Source organism: Puma concolor, chromosome A2, assembly GCF_028749965.1.
Source record: "Puma concolor isolate L17-30 chromosome A2, mPumCon1.1.hap2, whole genome shotgun sequence".
In the NCBI taxonomy this organism is placed as follows: Eukaryota; Metazoa; Chordata; class Mammalia; order Carnivora; family Felidae; genus Puma; species Puma concolor.
Genome location: NC_141668.1, coordinates 43,163,411 through 43,172,982, shown reverse-complemented (window position 1 = coordinate 43,172,982; position 9,572 = coordinate 43,163,411).

Below are 9,572 nucleotides of genomic sequence, written 5' to 3'. Positions count from 1 at the left end.
AAAGCAAACAGAATTACTTCACATGAGAAGAAAGGAAAATTTAGAACCCAGCAAGGACAGGAAATTGGGCTGTGGGAAGCTCTTGGAAATAGGCAGAAATCATGAGAGCACTGGAGGCACCAAAGATACTTGACTGAAGCCAAATTTATCTCAGTTTTATATGACCTGCAAACCATCACTGACCATTAAGCTTACAGGCACATCTTACCATTCTGACAGTCTTGAGTTCAACCTGAGTGATTCTTCGAATATCAACACACATAAAAGACAGAGAGAGAGAGAGAGATTGAAAACAATTTTCACAGGCAAAAAAAGTCTCAGAAAAAGAGACTTTCCTTCCACTTAAACACAAATTGGCTTTTAAAAATTAGTGTTTTTTTATGGCCCCCCTCTTTTCCCCCCTCAAACTCCAGCACTGTCAAATTCCACAGCTCCTGCATAGGATAGTCAATCTGGAAGTGAGAAATCTTTGGGGCATATTTGTGATGTGCTGAAGCTAATTCTTATTGGAAATTGTATGCATCTGTTCCCAAGTCCGTGTTTAACTGATGTCAGTCTGGTAGCTTGAAATCCATCATGGTGGAGGTGTTTATAAATACCAGGGAGACTGGAAAACACTACAAATAAAAAATCAGGTTCCCAGTTCCCTCCCATGATATACCAACAGACCACCGGACATATCTCTACTCTTGATGGGCAGTGATTTAATGCTGATGTGCCTTCCTTCAAAATTGATTTTGTTGTTACTGTGGGAGATGGAATACCAGGACTCACGATTAGCCAGAGGGAGATTTTTAGCTGGGAAGTTGCCATTTCAGAGGCAGGTAAATGTTTTGAATGGAATAGCAAGGCTGGTGCCATGGAAGATATTCAGTAAGGAACATCTGGGCCTAATGGAAATGAAGTGGAGACATGACCTGCTGGTAAGTAATACTGAAGACAGAATGGGCTGAGAACTGTGCATGTGATATAGCAAAAAACATGTTGATTCCTAGAAAATTCCAGGATTATTTGGTCGGTTTGACCTGGTGGTTTCTGGCACCCCATATGTGGACATTATGGGGTCACTTTTCTGCCTAACTAAAATGTGCCAACCTTCAAAATGAAATAGCCAATTTTACCAGCAAAATGAATTTATTTGGGGATAACAGAGAAATCACAATTCAGGACATGCAAGCTGTGGCGAACCATAGGCAAGTCCAACAACACAAAGGGAAGGTGAGCTTTTTTTAGGTTTAGGAGGATGCCAGGGAGGGCTGTTCTGAACAAAAGTTCGTTTGAGAAGAACAGGAGCTCCAGGTGGTGGTGGTTGGTGCTTTGTTGGATCTCCCTTACTTTTCTTAAAGGCAGGAGACAAATTCCTATGTGCAAAGTCCCTTTGCCCTCCCTTTTCCAAGTGATTCTGTTTCTTCTTTCTGTTGGTAAGCAGGCTGCAAGGAGTGGGATGTATGTGAGTGCCCCCTGCAGGGCTTGCCGACTCTATTTTTAAGTGAGGTTTCACTTATTTTCACAAATGTACCTCATTGTTGGACCTGAGGTGACCAGGAACACCAGCTTCCTTTTCTCCATGTCTCTGAAATAGCAGCCATTTCTACACGGGACTCTGTAACTGGTGTAAGCAGCAACGATAAATGATGTAGATTTTCTGGGACTTCTTCCAATGGTGACCCAAACATGATTCCTTAGATACATGTGGCTGCACTAGACTGTGTTCTGCACAGTGCACACTTTCTGCTCCAGCTGTTTATACCAATGGCAGCTGTTGTTATGATTTGAACTTCATGTCTTGTTGAGGCTTGGGATGCATCTTTGGGACTCCCCAGACTTCTCCTGAGACTTCTTCCTCTTGAAGTTTGCCGTCTGGCATTCTTCGGTCCCACCCATTGTTGGGAGGCAGTTCCCATGGCTCTCTTGCATTTCTGTCCAACTTGCACTTCTTTCGCAGGGAGAGGCACTGACTACTTTTGTTCTGGACAGCCCTTTCAAGGATGTTATATAGTGAACAGCCTTGGAAGATAAAGCATCTGCCTCTGGAGCAAAGAGCAAGTTTGCTTGGCATACACAGACAGTGTCATTCTCAAGTACAAAAAGGAGACTTACTTCTCATTATAAAAGATGTAATTTTCCTGCGCTAAGGGCTCCTCTCTGTAATGCAATGCACAGTACTAGCAGGTATTATCTGGCATTCTTTGTGTTGCCCTGGGAGCCAGCACAAATGTTGATACTTTGACTAATGTTATTGCTATAATATAGTCCTTTGTCTCTGACCCAGGAGTCCTGTATCTTTTGTCAGCATCCATGAAACTGTGGCAGGCCACCTGGTGAGTGACAGTAGGGCAAATCTCAGACCCTTTACCTACCTGAGTTTGTCTGATCTGCCTCTTGTTTCTAAACACCAACCTGGGGTAAATATGGAGATGCAAGGAAAAAAAAAAAAGCCTAGATTGTGAGGAGCAATGTTTACTGAGGACTGAAGGACACCCATTTCTAAACATTATCCTCAGAACACGTACTTTTGGCTCTGGGACTTGTACTAAATTGTGTTTCCATTTTTTGCCATCTGCCTATTTTGATGGACATAAGAAAAAACAACGCAAAATTTACTGTTGTAAATATCGTTGAGATAGTTTCAAGGACACCGACTGCAACATCATGCAGTGTCCTTTTTATGAGAGCCCACGGGAGAAATTTGTCTCAGGTATCAGGAAAAGCTGCATTTCTGCTGAACATCTGTGGTGTGTTTGTCCTATGGACACTATAAATCTTATAACTGATTGTGTATTTCTATTGTCCCAGGATCTTGGAAGAATGGAGCCAAATTTGTGATCCAGCTCTTGGAATTAATTGAGGCCAGACAGTATGTATCTGAGAGTACTAAATTCACCCCAGGTTATTTTCTTCACTCCATTTCCTCATTTATTTCTTTTTATATTTTTGCAATGTATGTTATTAAAAATTATCTTAATCAAATTTTAAGGGTCTGATATTTTTATAAAGCTTATTATAAGACCACATCTCTACCCCTTTCTCCCCCTTCCCATGGCCCCTCCATCCTGTCTCTTCCTCACCTTTGGTTTAAGTTCTGTTTTGGGAAAGATGCTGGGAAGCATATTTATGGGAGCTAACTTGTCCAACAATGTCATTGGTCTACCATCACACTTAACGGGTGATTTGGCCAGTTATAGAATTCTAGACTAGACTAAGTTTTATATAGACTTTTGAAGACTTTGCTCCATTCGCTGCTGGGTTCCAGCATTTCAGTTGTGTAGTCCAAAGACATTCTGATTCTAGATCTTTTGATGAGGCCCCTATAGTGCACACCCTCTTACACCACAAATCTCTTACTTAGTCTTTTGCTCTCTTCTGCAGTTATGGGCTAATGTGATTACACTGGCCCTACTTGATAATCCAGGATCATCTTCTCTTAAGACCTGAAGTCCCTCCACCACAGCAGCATCAAGGTTAGCATTTCTATCACTAGGGGATGGAGATCTTATCAGGACACTTTTGGAAATCTGTTTATCACACTCCTCAGCTATATATTGCAACTCTCTTGTTTCCTGAAAATTTCTTTTTTATAGTGTTCTGTTCTTGGGACTTGTGGACAATATCTTCTTTTCCTTTGAGAGTCTTAGTGAGTTTTTCAAAGTTTTCTTCCTTCTGCATTTCCTATTTCCCTAGGTTTCTTCTTTCGGTTTGTTAGTGTGGGGCTCCCTTTTTCCATGTTATAGGCTTTCCCCAAGTGTTCAATGTCAATCCGTGGCTATCTGTCCAGGTGTATAACTAACTTCTGAATGCAAACTCTTCATGGCAGGCTCCACCAAGGCATCATCAGGTGGGACATTTCACTGGAGAACTAACAAAGTCAGTATACATGGAATTTTTTTCTAGGACTGGTTCGAATCCCCAGAGAAGGAAGTCCCAGTCTCTTGGTGGAATACCTGGCTCCCAACATGGCAGGGACTGTTGGGACATCTCCAGATTCAATGGACAGGCTTCCCAAGCCCACCTGTTTCTAGCGTGTACCTTAAACCTCAGCTCTGCCCAGTGTTTGGGGGCAGAGTCCCTCCTGCTCCCTGTTTTCTAAAAATCAACCCACGCCATTTTGCTGAGGCTGGGGAGGGGATCTAGGGGATCTACTGCATCTTACTAGATTTTCAAGCAATCCTCCTGTTTTCAATTCTGATTTTACTCCAATTTTAAGGTACCTGGCGCTCCCTGTCTCTGAGAATTTGTGAAGTTCTGTGAGGCAGGTTGCTTCTGGGCTTCCTCTCTGCATGTTTGGCTCTCACCTGTTTTGGGTTGATCTAGTCAGCTGCTTTTTTACCTCACTCTCCATGTGCCTTGTGAATGTTTCCTCTCTCATTCACTTTGACCCTGTAACTACATGTGTCTTTACAACAACCTCATTGCTGTAATTTCATGGGCCTCCAGGAGACAGCCAAGGTGAACACATCTGTCCAATGAACCATCATGAATCAGAAAGGGCTACGTAGAGTTATTTATTTATCTATGCATTCATTCATTTATTTATTTTAGCAAAATCCACACCCAATGTGGGGCTTGAACTCACAACTCCAGAGATTAAAGTTACATGCTTTACTGACTAAGCCTGCCAGGCACCCTGGGTTTTATTTTTAAATGAAAAGCCTTGAATCCCTTTTGGAATGTGGTAAGGAAAAAAAGACCCAAGTCATTAAATACATTAATTAATATTGTATCTGGGACTCTGGGAAGTTACTTAGCTTCTGAAACGAACCTCATTTTCTCATTTGTGAAAATCCAAATAGTTTTGTTTGTAAAGATACAATGTGCTGATATTTGAGAGTACCTAGGACAGCACCTGACATGCAGTTGACATTCACTTGATATACTTGTTGAATGAAGGAATAAAACGCATTCACTCAGAACTAAAAGGAAAAAAATAATACTGGGACTAGATATTGTAAACAGGGGCTGCATGCAGACATTAGATGCCCAAGGCAGATTAGGAATGTGGGCTTTCTCCAAACCAATGGACTTCCCATGTTTGCTCCATATTCATTTAGTTGGTAGCTGAAGGAAATAAATTGATTTTCTCTTATAAATATTGTATGTCCCTTTCTTCCAAATTTAGGGCTTATTATTTAGCCTAAATGTAATATAATATTTTAACTTCCTTAGAAATGTCTTTCATTTCAGTTTTCCCACCACTCAGCTCTACAGAGTTATCCGTGCCTAATGATAAAGGATAACAAATGAATATAGTTGTAAAATTTTATTAAAAAATATTATGGGGTGCCTAGGTGGCTCAGTCAGTTGGGCATCCAACTTCGGCTCAGGTCATGATCTCAGAGCTTGTGAGTTCAAGCCCCACATTGGGCTCTGTGCTGATGGCTAAGAGCCTGGAACCTGCTTTGGAGTTTGTGTCTCCCTCTCTCTCTCCCTGCCCCTCCCTCACTCACTCTGTCCTTCTTTCTCTCAAAAATAAATAAAAACATTAAAAAAAAAAAACCTTTTTATGACTTTCACAATAGCAAATATGTTCCATTTTTTGGTAGATCCTGTATTCTTCGGTTTTATTTTTTTCTGAATCAGTGTTTTCGTGGCGTATTAGAGGGTTACAGTATATACAGCAAAGTAGAAGAACCCTCACTCTGTTGACATGTGCCAGAGCGTTGCCTGACTTTGTCCTCATCATATGACTGTGAGCCTATCCACACTCCATCACTGATGGAGAGGATGAATAAGTGGCTTATGGGAGGATTTCTTTTCAAATGTCCACTTCCACTTTGGAGGAATTGGAAAGAGCAGGACCGATTATAGTTTTCTAATAAAGCAAGGAACTACATGCAAATATCTGAGCTAACTGGCACCTTTCCTCTTACTCCAGTGATACCTTGGTGACTATAATGAGTTGGCACCTTGAGCAGCCGCCAGACTGACCTGCCCCTTGATCTGGTTCTGTCTTCCACTTCTGCATTTTCTGCCTGCTCTCCCAGATGCTCAGTGTCCTGATAATCTCTATCCCACACTCCATGAAATAGCTTTCAGTGCTATTCACACTCAGGTATAAGTGCTTGATAACAGCATAAAGACCTATTATTTCTCAGGGAGTTCTGAACTTTAGTAAAGATCTAAACTTGGAACCATATACATGGCATTTATAGGATGGATTTTTGGTAATCAGCCCAGAGAAGAGCATCCAGCATCAGTAACTATTTCCCATTGTCTTTGAAATACACATTATAGATCCCCTCTCCCAAATTTCTAGTCCTGTGGCATTCCTTTAAGCAGCCCCATTTGCTTGGGAAATACCTTAGACCACATGAAGGTAAGCTTCAGGGTAGATTTGCCATTTAACACTATGAATCACCTTCGACCACTTCCTAACTCCTTATTCTGCCCTGAGTCAACCTTCCAAAATACTGTTTTTGCTGCTTTTTCTTCCATTTGCATCTTGGTTCCTCTTTGGGTATAGTACTTAACTCTATTTGACTTCTGTGGGCTGTAATTTTTCACTAAGCTAAGCTGCTTCAGGTGAGCATCCTTCCTAGTTTCACTTGGTCTCCTATTTTGACCTTCCCAGGCCTTATGTGTAGGGTCTGGGAAGCACATGAAGCTAGGCCAGGATACACACCCGAGAGCCCCAGCCATGTAGAACACATTATATGCAGAGTAATGCCTAGAGAATCTGTCTGAGGGACCACTGGCTTATCTTCTGGGCAGCTAAACCCATGGTGGTCTATACTGCTAGATGCCTACCAGTATTTATTCTCTCTCTCTCTCTCTCTCTCTCTCTCTTTTTTACATCAGAATTGCTATATAGGGGGCGCCTGGGTGACTCAGCCGGTTGAGTGTCTGACTTGGGCTCAGGTCACAATCTCACAGTGCGTAAGTTCGAGCCCCGCGTCCGGCTCTGTGCTGATAGCTCAGAGCCTGGAGCCTGCTTCAGATTCTGTCTCCCTCCCCCTCTGCCCCTCCCCCACTCACGCTCTGTGTCTCTCTTAATAAACATTAAAAAAATTTTTTTTAAAGAACTGCTATATAACTGGGCAAGGTGTGGGGGTCAGAAGGGTAGGGCAATGTGCTTAGCTAAGTTTAAGACTATATTTCCTAATCTCCCTTGTATCTAGATATGGCCATACAACTTATTTCTGGTCAATGATATGTAAGGAAGACTCAAAAGGAACTAACAATGAGGGGAATGTTTTTCTTTTTCCAGCTCCTTGGAATAAAGGCATGATGACTGGAGCTACAGCAGCCATATTGGATCAAGAGGGTAGAGGCCATGTCCCGAGCATAGTAAAGCATAAATATAAAATAAACATAGGTCCCTGATAGTTTAATGATGCCACCACACCTTCTTAGACTATACCTCAATTTTCTTATATGAGACAATAAACTTTTGTGGATTTATTCACAAGGTCGCCATTGCGACCTTGGATTTTCTGCTATATATTGCCAAACCTAAGCCAAACTTACACCAACAGCTTCCCTTTCCCTACTTTTATCTTGTTGCCACCTCTGAAAGGGAGAAGAACACCTGTATTGATGTTGATAACACAAGATCTTGGATTGCTCTTCTAGGCTTGCTGTCATCACTACTGTTGAAGCAAAAGTAAAGCACATTGTTTTTTTTTTTTTAAAGATTGTAATAATATCCATGGCCAGAGACTCTGAACCCCACATACTCAACATACTGGCATCTACCAAAAATATCTAAGTACTACTCCTTAACTCTACCTTTTACTTGTGGAAGTGTCTCCTGCTTGGAAAATGTGCACATAATCTCTGCATATAACCAAAGGTTTGAAATCACTTTATCAAAGGCAGTGTAGGAGAGTAAGACCTCTAATGGGAATTCCTAGTATTTGCTGAAAACGGTCTGTTGTTCAGGTTCACTCTTCCTCCAGCCTCCAACTTTTTACTTAAAACAAAAATTTTAAACATGCAGAAGCATTCCAAGAACATTAAATGAATTGTAGTCATATTCCTACCCCTGAGATCAATAGTTGTTAGCATTTTGCCATATTGCTTTCTCTATATAGCTCTATATTAAAAAAAATTTTTTTTGACATTTATTTATTTTTGAGAGACAGAGCATGAGCATGGGAGGGGCAGAGAAAGAGGGAGACACAGAATCTGAGACAGGCTCCAGGCTCCGAGCTGTCAGCACAGAGCCTGACGTGGGGCTCGAACTCATGAATTATGATATCATGACCTAGGCAGAAGTCGGATGGTCAACCAACTGAGCCACCCAGGGGCCCCATACATATCTCTCTATTTTTAAAGCTGAAATCTGTATCTAAAATAGCATATTTGGACCATTGAAAGTAAGTTGTAGACATTATTTTTCCATTCTTAACATATTATGAATTTCCAAATTGTGTTTAACCCGGTCAAGACAGATTTCCTAAGTATTTTCAGCCCAAGAGTGTGTGGGGCTTAGAGGAGCCCTTTAGCATGGGCATGGGTCAGGGGAGAAAAGAAGAAATCCAGAGAGCAATGTTATAAAGTGAATAGCTGGAATATCTGTGCTTTGTCGGGAAATACTTGCTTTGTTCCTAAAAGATTGTAAATTTAACTAAATTCCACCAAATCAGTTCAAAAACATCTGAGCCATAATGTTGACTCCCAGATAGTACTGGAAAGCCTTAAGTAGGATGACCAATTTCTCCTGGGTTTCCTGGGACTTTTCTTGATTTAGCATTAGGTGTCGTGGAGAGCCCTCGTCCTGGGCAAAACTGGCTTATTGGTTACCCTACTCAAAACAATTCTCTGACTTAAACTCCCCAGGGAGAGACCTGACAGTTGTTTTTTCATTCACTTAACAAACTCTTCTGGAACAGTGGTTAGATGTGGCCCCGGGCTGGCGATGCGCTACTGTGACATGCCTCTGTTCTGGAAGGTCTGCACGTGACCCTCTATATTTGCTCCAGCTAGGTAATGACAAGCGTCTGTGTCTCAGAATTGAAATTTCTTTTCTGTTCAGAGTCACATGGAGGAGAAGGAATGAGAATGGATTTATAGAGAGAATAGTCCGGATACTTGAACACATTTTGTCCAACTGTGGGGAATTTAGCTTTCTTTTACCTTATATTTCCAACTAGGGTTCCTCAAATAGAAAAGTCCCTGAGGAAGAGAAACTGTGGCCACAATTGTTTGGTGTCTCCTGAGAGCTTTCCCACTTTTCTGTTGCTCCGTGCCTTTGGAAAGAAAACCTGGCGGCTTTTCACAGCCTAAGAGTCCATTTGCAAAAAAAAGCTCATGAGAGATTCCTGGCAGGTTTCTGGAACTCACTAATTAATGAGGGTAGTGGTGAGATACTAAAACCAGTTGAAAGAGCACTCAGGAACTAAGGTATTTAGACATAGTGTTTGGGTAAGTTTGCTGGGTTAGATACAAAACTGGTTAATGTCCAACAGGGCAATAAACTATAACCCTTGGGGTTATCTGTTCTACTAAACATAAATTATTTGCATTTTCACTAGACAAAAATCTACAAATTAACCTCTGCCTGCAAAGATTTGCGAAATGGCTCATTCAGTAGGAAGTCGAGCCCAGCACAGTACACAGCACAAGCACCCTAT